Here is a 15278-nt window from a genome sequence, read left to right as displayed (position 1 = left end):
GGAATTATCTTCCAATACACCCCCATGAGTGTGACGCTCATCTAACAACAACCTACTGGTGGTCCCTGGCCCAAAACATATCCAGCTGTCCTCAACCAGAGCCAGAGCCTTTTTGGTGGAACACTTTGTCTAATGAGACCAGGGCTCAGTGCAATCTATCTCAGTTCTCTCACTTGTCATGGTGAGTGGGCTTGCACATTCCTATGACCCTTGTGAGCGAAGCCGTTGGGAATCTCGTACTCCCAGCAGGGTCACCCAAGGTGGTAAGGTCAAAGAAAATTAAATATGCTCAGAGTCCTGTAGTGATTTCATGCTCTTTATTGCAGCTTGTAAAACAGTGACTGAATTTCCCCCAAAACCTCAGGCTTTTATATACATTATTTACACAATGAGTCCCGTCTGACTGGCTGATTCTGCTTCCCTCCTGGAGCCTGATTGGTCTTTTCCTGCAAGCCAGTCAGTTCTTGCATTCTAGGATCCTACTTGCCTATTGTTCTAGGATCCAAGCTTAGTACATAACAGGGAAGGAGCTAGACAAAGAATGATCCAAGAAGTCCTCAACGGCAGAACAGACGGGTGATAACAAGCAGTGTGTTACAACGGCTGTGAAGGCAGATGAAGGCTGCAGCAGATAGGATCCACCAGTTCGTCGTGACTACTCATGCCATCAGAACAGAGCCCTACTGCGAAGACTGTGCGTTGGTCAGTGTGCACTGATCTACACACATAAAACAAATTCACGCACAGGCATCTTCCAAAAACCCAACCCAACCCCCCCAAACCCTCCCCCCATGGCGATCACTAAATGGCTACGGGGGCAGGAATGTGAAGCCCCTAGTCATGAACCGACACATGGGCGTTCAGTCGTTCTGACTCAAGGAATGAGGCAGTTGAGCAGCTCAGCAGCTGTATCCATGACTGAGCAGCCCCTTTTAGGATCCACTATGCTCACCCCGAAAAGGGGAAGGGGCTGGAAACAGTGCCCTAAACATAGTATGCCTCCCTTTTTCCCTGACTGGATTACCGCGCCCAGGTGGAATCTCTTTTCCCATAGTTTGAATCCATTATTCTGCATCCTAGTCTCTAGAACAGCAGAAAACAATCTTGCTCCCTCTTCAACATGACATCCCTTCTGTTATGTACTGAGTTGAATAGGATCCAAACTGCAGCAGTCTGATTGGTCCTAGAACAATAGGATTCAGAATGCAGCAGTCTGATTGGTCCTAGAACAATGCAGCAGTATGATTGGTTGGCAGGAACGACCCAATCATGCTCCAGATAGAAGTGAATCCACAACCTGATTGGCTTACAGTAGAATTCCGGAATTAGCCAATCATGTGCAGTCCATTGTGTAAATAATGTATATAAAGCAGATACTTTGAGGGGACTTTCATTCATTCCTCCTCACCACTATGAGCTGAATAAAGAGCATGAAATCACTTCGCGACTCTGAGTATATTTCACTGGCGACGAAGGTGGGATCCCGCTGAGCTGACTGCCACACACAGCACCGCAGCACCGCCACCTGCCGCACCGCTGCCTCGCACCGTGTATCCAGGCTTCAGCTCCGGGACACAAGGAACTCAGAATGGCAACCGACAACAGCTTCTCGCCATTCAACCCAGCATCTGGAGACTGGGAAGCGTACGCCTCCCGTTTCACCTTCCTCCTAGAAGCCAAAGGGGTCACCGACGAAGAAGACGCCAAGAAGAGGGCGATATTCTTCAGCGTCTGCGGAGAGGAGACGTTTGAAATCGCCCAGGCCCTCCTTGCGCCTGAAGACGTCGCTACTGTTCCATACAAAACAATAATGGAACAGCTGAAGGGGCACTTTTCGCCGCAGCCCTCAGTGGTGGCTCGTCGAAATGCCTTCTACGCAAAGCGGCAAGCCCCTGGGGAAACCATAACTGGGTTTGTGACCTCTCTCCGCCAAGCCGCCCAGTTCTGCAACTTCTCAGAGCTGGAGAACATGCTTCGTGACCGCCTCGTCGGTGGCCTGAAGGATGAGAAGCTGCAACGACGCCTCTACGCTAAGAAGGACCTAACGTTCCAGGTCGCTCTGGAGGAGGCCCTGGCAACGGAAGCTGCCGAGAGGTCGACGCAAGAGGCACGGCCGAGCCAGCTGTCCCAACCGAGGGCCCACCACGAAGACCTCACCGACGACTCAGGATCCGACAGGGAGGAGGTGCACCGAGTACAGCAGCGCACTCAAGCAGCCCACATACCACAGCTGCCTCGACGAGAAGGAGGGAACTGCGCAAGCTGTGGAGAAAGTCACGAGAGGAGGACCTGCCGTTTCCGCAACGCAGAGTGCAGGCAGTGCAGAAAATTGGGACACATCGCCCGGGTGTGTCGGGCTCGGCCCACCCGACGCCAGGCATCAGATGACCAATCCAAGAGCCCCAGGTCCCGGGGCCCAACGCACCAAGGCAACTCGACAGAGCTCACGGACTTCCAGGTATACCAGTTGCCCCACCCCAACGTAGAGAAAATTTATGTTGACGTACAGATAGAGGGGGCCCCATGCTGCATGCAGCTTGACACGGGTTCAACTCTATCCATAATCTCGGCAAGGACCTTAAGGAAACTGTGTCCTACTGGGGGTCCCAAACTCAGGCCGGCCCCATTCACCCTCCGGGACTTCCAAAAACGTAAGGTCCCCACAATGGGGGTGGGGACCTTCAGGGTGCAATACCAAGGGCGGACGCGGCAACTGGACTTGCTTGTGGTCAAGGGCCCCTACATTAGCTTACTGGGATTGGCATGGTTTGGACCACTGGGGCTAGCCGTCACCGGGGTGAACCACACTAGCTTACAAGTGGACGTGGACGCCATATGCAAGGAATTTCCGGGGGTTTTCGATGGGAAATTGGGACAGTATACGGCCCCCCCCATTGCTCTACAGCTTGACCCCGCAGTACGACCGGTCAGGCTCAAGGCCCGCCGGGTCCCGTTCGCCCTGAAACCCCGTATAGACGAGGAATTGGACCGGCTCGTGGAGCAAGGAGTGCTGGAGCCGGTGCCTAATGCCCCCTGGGAAACCCCAATCGTCACGCCCGTCAAGCCTAATGGTTCAGTCCGCATCTGCGCAGACTACAAATGTACCATAAACAAGGCCCTCACGGCCCATGCATACCCAGTGCCAGTGGTCAGCCATGTTCTTGCCACCCTGGCTGGGTCGAAAATTTTTGGCAAGCTGGACTTGGCCCAAGCATATCAACAGCTGCCAGTAGATGAGGCCACAGCAGAGGCACAGACGATTGTGACGCACAGAGGAGCATTCAGGGTAAAGCGGCTGCAATTCGGTGTCAGCGTGGCACCAGGCATATTCCAGAATCTAATGGACTCTCTACTTAAAGGGATTCCTGGCGTCACCCCCTTCTTCGATGATGTGTTGATTGCCGGGCCCACACCAGAGGAGTTTGAGGACCGCCTCCGCACCGTTCTGCACCGTTTCCAGACGGCGGGTCTCAAGGTGAAGCGGGAAAAATGTCTACTAGGAGTGCCTCAGGTGGACTTTCTGGGATTTATGGTGGACGCAGAAGGGGTCCACCCGACTGGGGACAAGGTACGGGCCATTTGTGATGCCCCAGCGCCCAAGAACAAGACTGAACTTCAGGCCTTCTTGGGACTATTGAACTTTTACCATTCCTTCCTTCCCCACAAGGCGGCGGTAGCAGAGCCCCTACACAGACTCCTGGACAAGCGGGCCCCTTGGGTGTGGGGCCAGCGCCAGGAGGCCGCATTCCAGGCAGTCAAGGACTTGCTTGTCTCAAACTCGGTCTTGGCACACTTCGACGAGAGGCTGCCGGTGGTGCTAGCATGCGATGCCTCGCCCTATGGAATTGGCGCTGTCCTGGGACACCAACTCCCGGATGGAAGAGAGGTACCGGTGGCATACTTTTCCCAGACACTCAACGCAACCGAGCGGAACTACTCGCAAATCGACAAGGAGGGTCTGGCAATTGTGAAGGGAGTAAAAAAATTCCATGATTTCTTGTACGGGCGGCCCTTCACCGTGGTGACTGACCACAAGCCGTTGCTTGGCTTATTTGCCCCTGAAAAGCAGACCCCCCAAGTGCTGTCTCCTCGCGTCCTCAGGTGGTCAATTTTCCTTGCCAGCTACCAGTATGCACTGATTCACCGTCCGGGGAAGGCGATGGGCCATGCGGATGCCCTCAGCAGGCTACCACTACCGGAAACAGGCCCCGACCCAGCACCTGCACAAGAGGTTATGAGCCTGGAGCTGCTTCCCGACCGCCCCATTCAGGCACAAGAAGTTGCACACCATTCCAAGAAAGATAGGGTCATCTCCCGGGTCCTGGACTGGGTGTGGAGGGGATGGCCCAGCAGCAGCCCCGGGCCAGAATTCGCCGGCTACACAACCCGCAAACATGAACTGTCGGCCCACAAGGGGTGCCTGTTATGGGGAAGCAGGGTCGTTGTTCCCCAGCCCCTCCGCAAAAGGGTCCTCACAGCCCTACACGAGACACACCCAGGGGTAGTAAGAATGAAGGCCCTTGCCAGGAGTTATGTGTGGTGGCCGGGGATCGACGGAGAGATAGAGGCCTGGGTCAAACACTGTCAGGCCTGCCAAGAATCCCGCCCAGATCCCCCAAGGGCCCCAGTCCAGTCCTGGGAGTCCGCCCGAGCACCATGGTCACGCCTGCATGTGGACTTCGCTGGCCCCTTTCAGGGGAAAACATTCTTCATAGTGGTGGACTCCTACACCAAATGGCTGGAAGTCGCACTGGTACCGTCCACTTCTACGTCCGCAGCCATCCGGGTACTACGCAGGCTGTTTGCAACCCACGGGCTCCCTAACACTCTCGTCTCAGACAACGGGACTGCATTTACGTCAGGGGAATTCCAAACCTTCACAGCGCAGAACGCCATCCGCCACATCCGTTCGGCGCCATTCCATCCTGCCACCAATGGCCAAGCAGAACGCATGGTGCGGACCACCAAGGACACCCTTCGCCGCATGACGCAAGGGGATTGGGAGTACCGCCTTGCCACATTCCTTCTAGCACAGCACAGCACCCCCAGCTCAACAACTGGCCGGAGTCCCGCTGAACTACTAATGGGTCGGCGCCTTGCAATCAGATTGGACCGCATTCACCCCGATAGAGCTCAAGATGAGGTAGTGGTGGGGGAAGGCAGGAACCCCCGGACCTTCGAGGCCCAGGACCCAGTGTACGCAAAGAATTTTGGGGCAGGCCCAGCATGGGTACCCGCCACAGTCACCAGGGTCACTGGCCCCGTGTCGTACGAGGTGCTAACAGATGGGGGGCAATGCTGGCGCCGCCACTGCGACCAGATACGGCGACGATTCCCGGGAGAAAACCAGGAGGAGGAAAGGTCAGAGGAGTCCCAAGGGAACAGAGGGGCAGTGAGGCCCATAGAGCACGAGGGGCCAGCAGGAGAGGCAGAATCAGTAAATACAGAGAGGACCTGTGAGGCCGAAAGTACACCGGAACCAGAACCACGACTGAGCGAGCCGGTTGCGCCAGACCAAATAGCCCCATCACAGCCAGCATCCTTGGAACACGAGCCAGAACCTGAACCCCGGACCAGGGAACACCCCAGGCCGCAACGCACACGTAGGCCGCCAGCGTACCTCGAGGACTATGAATGCGACCTCCCGGGCAGGACTGGAACTTAGAGGGGAGGGGTGTTATGTACTGAGTTGAATAGGATCCAAACTGCAGCAGTCTGATTGGTCCTAGAACAATAGGATCCAAAAGGCAGCAGTCTGATTGGTCCTAGAACAATAGGATTCAGAATGCAGCAGTCTGATTGGTCCTAGAACAATGCAGCAGTATGATTGGTTGGCGGGAACTACCCAATCATGCTCCAGATAGAAGTGAATCCACAACCTGATTGGCTTACAGTAGAATTCCGGAATTAGCCAATCATGTGCAGCCCATTGTGTAAATAATGTATATAAAGCAGATACTTTGAGGGGACTTTCATTCATTCCTCCTCACCACTATGAGCTGAATAAAGAGCATGAAATCACTTCGCGACTCTGAGTATATTTCACCTTCAAATATTTAAACATGGCTATCATGTCACTCCTTAATCTTCTCTTCTCTAGATTAAACAAATCCAGCTCCCTAATTCTCTCCTCATAGGGCTTGGATTCCAGACTTTTTACATTTTGGTCACCCTCCGCTGGACATGTTCCAGCTTGACAATATCCTTCTTCAACTGGACACAGTATTTCAGGTGTGGTCTGACCAACCAGAATAGTGTGGTAGCATTCCTTCACTTGATCTAGACACTATACTCCTATTGATGCAGCCCAGAATTGCATTGGCGTTCTTAGCTGCCACATCACACTGTTGACTCATATTCAGCTTGTGGTGGACTAAGACTCCCAGATCCCTTTCACTGGTACTGTTGTCAAGCCAAGTGTCCCCCACCTGTGCATTTCATTTTTTCTATCCAGGTGTAGTACCTTACATTTCTCCCTATTGAACTCCATATTGTTGGTTTTGGCCCAGCTCTCTAGGCTATTCAGGTCATTTTGAATTCTGACCCTGTCCTCTGGTGTATTAGCAACTCCTCCCAGTTTGCAGTCATTTGCAAATTTGATTAGCACGCCCTCTATTCCATCATCCAAATCATTTATAAAAATATTGAATAGCACCAGGCCCAGGACAGAACCTTGTGGAACCCCAATAGTCATTTTTTTCTAGGATGAAGGTGAGCCACTGATGAGCAATCTTTGGGTTCAGCCCGTCAACCAATTACAAATCCACCTAACAGTAGCTTTGTCTGGCCCACATTTTACTGGTTGTTTTGCAATAATATCATGGGGGACCTTTTCAAAGGCCTTACCAAAGTCAAGGTAAGCTGGTACAAGGGAAAGCAGGATTGTAATTACCGTAAAAATTACTGATCACTTTGGATCAGCAGTCTCAACCTAACCCGCTATGTGGGGAGAGCCACATGTTCCTTTGGAAGGCAAGTGGAATACAGTGTGATATACTGACAGCTGTTTTAAAAGATGTATCTGTAACTTAAAATCCAGTATCAGAAAAAAACAAAAATAGATGGTCCCTGTGTGGATAGTCATGTTTGCATGATGGGGCCACCTCCAGTGACCATGTGGCCTGATATAAGAGGGTTCTAAAATCAGTCCTGAAAGTAGACTGATTGAGAATGACACACTCATAGCTTTTGCTCTGCCATTAACAAGGTGAGCTGAAGCAAATTCTTGCCTCCCTTTGGGCTTAGCAATATTTCCTACAGCATTCTTGTTGAAGGGCATTGGAGAGTTAGGTGAGGGTCACTTTTCTGTTTTTCCATCAAGCCCCCAGACAAGAATGCTACGGCATCAGCCCCAAACACTCAGTCTCATAACAAAAAATACTCAACGGAGTTAGGGCTGAGGGTAGGGGAAGTACAATCATGATCTTTACAGTCCTCTAGAAGCTGACCCTTTTGGTCATTGTGGTCATGGAGCCAAATATCTGTTCCCAAGTTTAAAGATCTAAACAAGTAAAGAACAAGCTTGCCCTTTACATGCAAAAGCCCTGAAATTCAGCCCATTGGGCAACGGATCATGGGGCTGGGAGGAGGGAGGTAAGGACTAGCACCTTCTCTGCCCTCCACCTCCAACAGCAACACCTGAAAGATTCATGATGGGGTTCGATTTGAGAAGCTGAATGTTTATAAAGGCACTTAGCCAATTTCTGCCACGGAAATTCTGAACAGAAACACTCTGCAGGTTCAGGCCCCAAAAGAAACTGCTCTATGGTCTCTGTGTTGGGAAATGGGAACAGATCTTGCTCATCACCAACCTTCCCTCCACAAATCAGTATCACTACGAGGCTGAACTGAACAGCTTGCTCCAGAGTTTTAAGAGATACGTTTCTGTGGTGTAGTGGTTAAGAGGGGTGGACTCTAATCTGGTGAGCTGGGTTCGCTTCCCTGCTCCTCCACATGCAGCTGCTGGGTGACCTTGGGCCAGTCACACTTCTCTCTGAACTCTCTCAGCCCCACCTACCTCACAAGGTGTCTGTTGTGCGGGTGGAAGGGAAAGGAGATTTTTAGCCACTTTGAGACTTCTTCAAGCAGAGAAAAGCAGGATATAAAAACTAACTCCATAAATAAGAATTCTATGGAAAAGGACCATCCCTGCCATGATGATGAAAACTATATGCTTGGATTTTGCTGTATGATACCAACCTGTGGAATATGACAGTTCGCAGTTTCAAAATCTATTTGGCCACAGTGGATTGACAGTCTGGACACACGAAAACCTCTGGAAGATCTTTTGAATCAATGCCTATGCGAAAGCAGTGGTACCAGTCCTTGCAGTTTCCTTCACAGTAAACCATAGTTAGGTCACCACTGGGCCTCCTGCACCCTTCCTTCAAGAAACATAGTGACCAGCAGCCTTCGAACAAGGAAGGTAAAATATCTGAGCAACAGGTTAGTGTATCCTTCCATCCCTCTGGGCATGATCGAGACACAGTAATGTAACTCTCGTTCAAGATTTGTCTCTTTGGGAGGAACAGCATCAATTTCCACTTGAAAATATTTGTCTTGTCTTTCGAAATAGGTTTTCCCACAGGAACGGGGTGTCAGAGACAGAAATAATGGGAGAGGTTCATTGACTGTGAATGGAATATTTTGACAGATAACTAAAGAAGAGAAATAAACTGATTCCAATGTTGCCTTTTGCATTCTAATGAAACAAAATATCTGAAAAATGAAAGTAATTTTCCTTTGCTGGACTTGCCTTAAAGAAATGGATACAAATAGAAATTGCTTCCTCTAGAGGGAGCCTGTTAAATTGTTGCTACAGTCTACTTGAGGACTCAACAACTGTCAGATTAAGATCGTGGGACCAGACTTGTTTGACTTTGATAAAGTATGAGCAGGAAGGAAGTTTGGGTGCTTGCTTTATGCAAGACAAATGCCTTGCTGGAACAGATGCATGAAAAGATGGATTTGATGAATGAGAAAATGGACTTGGTGACTGTTGTGGTTAATAACTGTGGACAAGCAGGGAATATTGAGACAGAAACCATTCAAGGACCAACCTATGAACCTGTATTGACTGGGCAAGTGCAGAAGATAATGGAGGAGGATGTGGCCGCATCTCAAACATTACAAATGGAGAGACCCGAGGCCCTACAGGAGCATAAACCGCTGTCATTGAAGATTGAAGTTGGAGTGGGTCAGGGGGAGTCTGGAGCTGAGGAGGTTCTTAACTTTGGAGAGACTTTGAAATATGCTTTTAAATATCTTTTGGAGTACACTGATGACTGTGGAGAGTGGAACTGTGGGGAATGGGCGGCTTTGATGAAGGGAGATGGAGACAATTTTGGATTTGAATCCCCCAGAGATCTGCTCCCCAATGAGAAAGGGAAGAAATTAAGAAAGAGACCAACAATCGACAAGGAAAAGGGCAAGTATAAACAAAAAGAAGAAGATTTGCAGAAGGGGCATGGAAGAGACTTAAGAGCCTCGGACATAAGACTTCCAGGTTGATGGACTAGATGGAATGGACAGTAAGGACTGACACGACCCGGGACCAGGAAGAAGAGACGCTGGATGAAGATTGGAAGAAAATTTATAAAGAAAACTTTTTATTGGGGGAATTAGCCTAAAATGAATGAATATTAGGGAAAATGTTAGAAGGAAACTATATGACTCTAGCAGAATATATCAGGAGTTATGGATAACTGAGCATTAAGTTTTAAGCCTTAAGGCGTTTTATGGTAAGACAAGGTTAAATAAATTAAGGTAATTTGAATAACAGAATATGGGGAAAGATGGAAAGGATCTGTTGAGTTAAATAATAGGTTAAATTGATAAGATAAATTATTTAACAAAAATTGAGAAAGATGGAAAGAATTTGCTGAAATAATTAACTAAACTAGAATACAAAAAGGGAGGTGTGAGGAGGTCAATGAAACAAGCAAATGGAAGTTGGAGATATGTAACCCGGGATTTGTGTTTTTTGTTTTATTTCCTTTTTTGCCGTATTGTTGTATTGGTTTTTATGTTTTTGCGTTTCTCTCTCTTTTTTTTCTCTTTTCATGTACTGTAGTTGTTCTCTATTTTCTTTTTTTTTGTAATTTTGAAATTATTAATAAATATTACTTTTTTTAAAAAAAGGTTTCCTCACAGTACTGTATTATTTCTTTTGCAATCCAGGGTCTAATGGCAGCCATATCCTTTTGTATGAACTGTAATTGGATGTTATTGCATCAATCACAGAGTGGTTCAATCCATGTTTGGAATCTAGATAGAACATGGTCTTCCTTTTAAAAATGATTACTATCAGTATCCAGTGGACTTCTCTGTCATTTACTGGAATAATCAAAACATCTTTCTTTAGCACTCCAAATCTCAAACAGTTCTTCAGAGCTTACACTGGCAATCTTTGACATATCTGCATGAAGTGGCAAGTATGGTAAGTGGGAAAATTGTTCCATCATGACCTAGCTCTTTGGCCATGATCACCCTGGAGGCAAGAAAGGCATCTATTATGCGATCATTTATCCAGTTTGATCCTTTCAGTGTGGTTATGTCATAGTCATACACACGGATCTTGCCAACTGAACCCACAAGTCCCATGCTTTGTAGACTGAGTGTGGGGAAGGTACAGTTGTGCCATGGGGAAACTGATGTACAAATCAGTGATTTGTCCAAACACTTCTCACTTTGTGTTGAGAATATGGGGCTGCTATCAAAAGAATCAATATTGGTCACTGTTAAATCCTCTTTCCCACTTTTTGGAGTGGAGGTCATCTGAGGCTGAGTGCTTTCCAGGTGTCTCATAGTCAGTTGGTGATCTTAAGGAGTCCAACCCCTCAGCAGCCTGCACTGAGTCAGCTGCTGGAGCTACTGTTATCTTTTCCTGCAGCCTGGGGAACTTTCTTCCCGATCTACTCTTCTGTCTTTTATTTCACTTCAACTGTGTGAGCTGCAACTGGCAAGGCTTCCCTGGTTCTGGTGGCATGCTGATAGATTTTGTGGCAGCTATAATATGGTAACAAGTCCTGGCTGATGGGTGCGCACACAATGTCCTGTACGGACTGTGCATGCATGGCAGCCCGTATGGCCGCTGTGCGTGTGGCAGCCCGTATGGTCGCCAGGAGAGCGGCTGCCCATACAGCCTGTACGACCGCCGTGAGAGGGGCTGCCTGTATGGACGCTACGCGAGCAGCAGCCTGTACAGTCACCGCGAGAGCAGCTGCCCATATGGCCCATACGGTCGCTGCGAGAGGGGCTGCCTGTACAGTTGCCGCAAGAGCGGCAGCCCACATGGACGCCGCACAAGTGGCAGCCGGTACAGCGACCGTACTGTCACTCTCCCCCCAGCATGGCACCCCGGGGCACCATCACCCCGCTGCCCCTTCATAAGTCCCTGCAGTCAATCAAATGTACTATGAACAATCTGAAGTCATGCTGGGCACAATTCACCACTAATCCTGTTCTTTTTCTAAAAACACGTGGTGGACTCCAGGAAAGCTGTCAGCAGGCACCATGATGCCCATGGGCACCACGTTGGAAACCCCCTATTTCAAAGTTTGCACTGACAAAATCTGTTGGCAAGAAAACTTGCAGTTAAACCTCCATTTATAATTACCACCCCCGCAAAGCAACCAACTTTTGTCCCAGAACCATTTGTAGCTGAATTGACGCGAGACAGGTGATTGTTTTTCATGGTTACTTTGGTGGTCTCCATCTAGTTGGTTTGATAATTTACATTCACAGGTAAGATCATCACAATCTCTGCCTTGGATATTCTTGAGGTTTAGCAGCGTCAAAAATTTCCAGGTGCTGTTCTTCACAGTGGAAGCTATGAATATGAATGTCATTTTAATTCAATGTTCTTGCTAATGCAGAACCATTTCAGATAGTGTTTGTATTTCGGTCATTCCATGGACATTGGTGTGATCTTACAATATAATTTGGTGGAGTCCATTTAACAATCATGCCAATCCATGAGGATTAAAGTATTTAATATAGTGTTTGTTCCTTGGCTGTGCTCTGTGGTTTTTGTGGTTCATTCTGTGGTCATATACATCATGTGTGATTTGATAGTGATTTCAGGGTGACCAAACATAAAAAACCCAAGGATCCATGGGGATCTGTGCTTCATGAGAATCTTTTTACAGCATGGCAGTGCCCCAAAGTGATCTGGCCATGAGCAGCATAGGTGGTCGGGTAATGAATATGGGGCGACCAAGAAAACTGTGGAGCCGTAAATTTTAAATATATATATATATATATATTCAATTTTATAAGGATAGGGAAGTACAGAAAGGGAAAAGGGGGAGGGGATAGATATATAGATAGATTAGAAATTTAAAAGACCTATAAAGATTATCAAATCCTACAAAGTACTACTACTACTACTACTAATATATTTGTACCCTGCCCATCTGGCTGGGTTTCCCCAGCCACTCTGGGTGGCTTCCCCCCCAAAAAATGAAATAAAAATACATTAAAAAGTCACACATTAAAAACGTCCCTAAACAGGGCTGCCGTCAGATGTCTTCTAAATGTCAGGTAGTTGTTTATCTCTTTGACATCTAATGGGAGGACATTCCACAGGGCAGGCGCCACTACCAAGAAGGCCCTCTGCCTGGTTCCTTGTCGCTTTGCTTCTCACAGTGAGGGAACCACCAAAAGGCCCTTGGTGCTGGACATCAGAGTCTGGGCAGAACAATGGGCGTGGAGATGCTCCAAAAGCATGAGGATCCATGAGGATGCGTGCTTCAAAACCATGTTTTTGGGCTATGGAGTTGCCAGGAAGCCGTGGATCCGAGTTTTTTGTGGTGCAGGCTGTGCCCCTGGCCATGATGTGTGATTTGACAGTGAGTTTTGGTTGGCCCAATGCGAGAAGCGTAAGGATCCATGAGGATCCGTGCTTCAAAACAACGTTTTTGGGCCACGGTATGGCCAGGAAGCCGTGGATCTCAGTTTTTTGTAGTGCAGGCTGTGCCCCTGGCCATGATGTGTGATTTGATGTTGAATTTGGGCTGATCTAGTGCAAAAAGCGTGAGGATCCATGAGGATCCGTGCTTGAAAACCACGTTTTTGGACCACGGTATGACCAGGAAGCCGTGGATCCGTGATTTTTGTGGTGCAGGCTGTGCCCCTGGCCATGATGTGTGATTTGACAGTGAGTTTTGGTTGGCCCAATGCGAAAAGTGTGAGGATCCATGAGGATCCGTGCTTCAAAACCATGTTTTTGGACCACGGTATGAACAGGAAGCCATGGATCCGTGATTTTTGTGGTGCAGGCTGTGCCCCTGGCCATGATGTGTGATTTGATGTTGAATTTGGGCTGATCTAGTGCAAAAAGCGTGAGGATCCATGAGGATCCGTGCTTCAAAACAACGTTTTTGGGCCACGGTATGGCCAGGAAGCCGTGGATCTCAGTTTTTTGTAGTGCAGGCTGTGCCCCTGGCCATGATGTGTGATTTGATGTTGAATTTGGGCTGATCTAGTGCAAAAAGCGTGAGGATCCATGAGGATCCGTGCTTGAAAACCACGTTTTTGGACCACGGTATGACCAGGAAGCCGTGGATCCGTGATTTTTGTGGTGCAGGCTGTGCCCCTGGCCATGATGTGTGATTTGACAGTGAGTTTTGGTTGGCCCAATGCGAAAAGCGTGAGGATCCATGAGGATCCGTGCTTCAAAACCATGTTTTTGGACCACGGTATGAACAGGAAGCCATGTATCCGTGATTTTTGTGGTGCAGGCTGTGCCCCTGGCCATGATGTGTGATTTGACAGTGAGTTTGGGCTGATCTAGTGCAAAAAGCGTGAGGATCCATGAGGATCCGTGCTTGAAAACCACGTTTTTGGACCACGGTATGACCAGGAAGCCGTGGATCCGTGATTTTTGTGGTGCAGGCTGTGCCCCTGGCCATGATGTGTGATTTGACAGTGAGTTTTGGTTGGCCCAATGCGAAAAGCGTGAGGATCCATGAGGATCCGTGCTTCAAAACCACGTTTTTGGGCCACGGTATGACCAGGAAGCCGTGGATCCGTGATTTTTGTGGTGCAGGCTGTGCCCCTGGCTATGACGTGTGATCTGACGGTGAGTTTGGGTTGGCCCAATGCGAAAAGCGTGAGGATCCATGAGGATCCGTGCTTCAAAACCACATCTTTGGGCCATGCCGTTGCCAGATAACCGTGGATCTGAGTTTTCTGTGGTGCAGGCTGTGCCCCTGGACATGATGTGTTATTTGACAGTGAATTTGGGGTGGCCCAATGCAAAAAGCGTTAGGATCCGTGAGGATCCGACGTTCAAAACCACGTTTTTGGGCCACGGTATGGCCAGGAAGCCATGGATCCATGACTTTTGTGGTGGATGCTGTGCCCCTGGCCATGATGTTTGATCTGATGGTGACTTTGGGCTGGTCTTGTGCAAAAATCATGAGGATCCATGAGGATCCGTTCTTCAAAACCACGTTTTTGGGCCACGGAGTGGCCAGGAAGCCATGGATCCGTGATTTTCATGGTGCAGGCTGTGCCCCTGGACATGATGTGTGATTTAACGGTGCGTTTGGGCTGATCTAGTGCAAAAAGTGTGAGGATCCATGAGGATCCGTGCTTCAAAACCACGTTTTTGGGTCACGGTATGGCCAAGAAGCCGTGGATCCGAGTTTTTTGTGGTGCAGACTGTGCCCATGGACATGATGTGTGATTTGACAGTGAGTTTGGGTTGGCCCAATGCAAAAAGTGTGAGGATCCATGAGGATCCGTGCTTGAAAACCACGTTTTTGGGCCATGGAGTGGCCAGAAAGCCGTGGATCCGAGTTTTTTGTGTTGCATGCTGTGCTCCTGGCCATGATGTTTGATCTGATTTTGACTTTGGGCTGATATAGTGCAAAAATCATGAGGATCCATGAGGATCCGTGCTTGAAAAGCACGTTTTTGGGCCACGGAGTGGCCAGGAAGCCGTGGATCCATGATTTTTGTGGTGGATGCTGTGCCCCTGGACACGATGTGTGATTTGACAGTGAGTTTGGGTTGGCCCAATGCGAAAAGCGTGAGGATCCATGAGGATCCGTGCTTCAAAACCACGTTTTTGGGCCACGGTATGGCCAGGAAGCCATGGACCTGTGATTTCTGTGGTGGATGCTGTGCCCCTGGCCATGATGTGTAATTTGACAGTGAGTTTGGGCTGATCTAGTACAAAAATCATTAGGATTCATGAGGATCCGTGTTTTTTAACCATGTTTTTGCGCCATTGCGGCACCACGAAACAGTGGATGCGTGATTTCTTTGGT

The sequence above is a fragment of the Podarcis raffonei genome, chromosome 1 (assembly GCF_027172205.1).
Source record: "Podarcis raffonei isolate rPodRaf1 chromosome 1, rPodRaf1.pri, whole genome shotgun sequence".
NCBI lineage: Eukaryota > Metazoa > Chordata > Lepidosauria > Squamata > Lacertidae > Podarcis > Podarcis raffonei.
The sequence above is the reverse complement of the archived record's forward strand: the minus strand, read 5'-3'. Positions refer to the sequence as shown.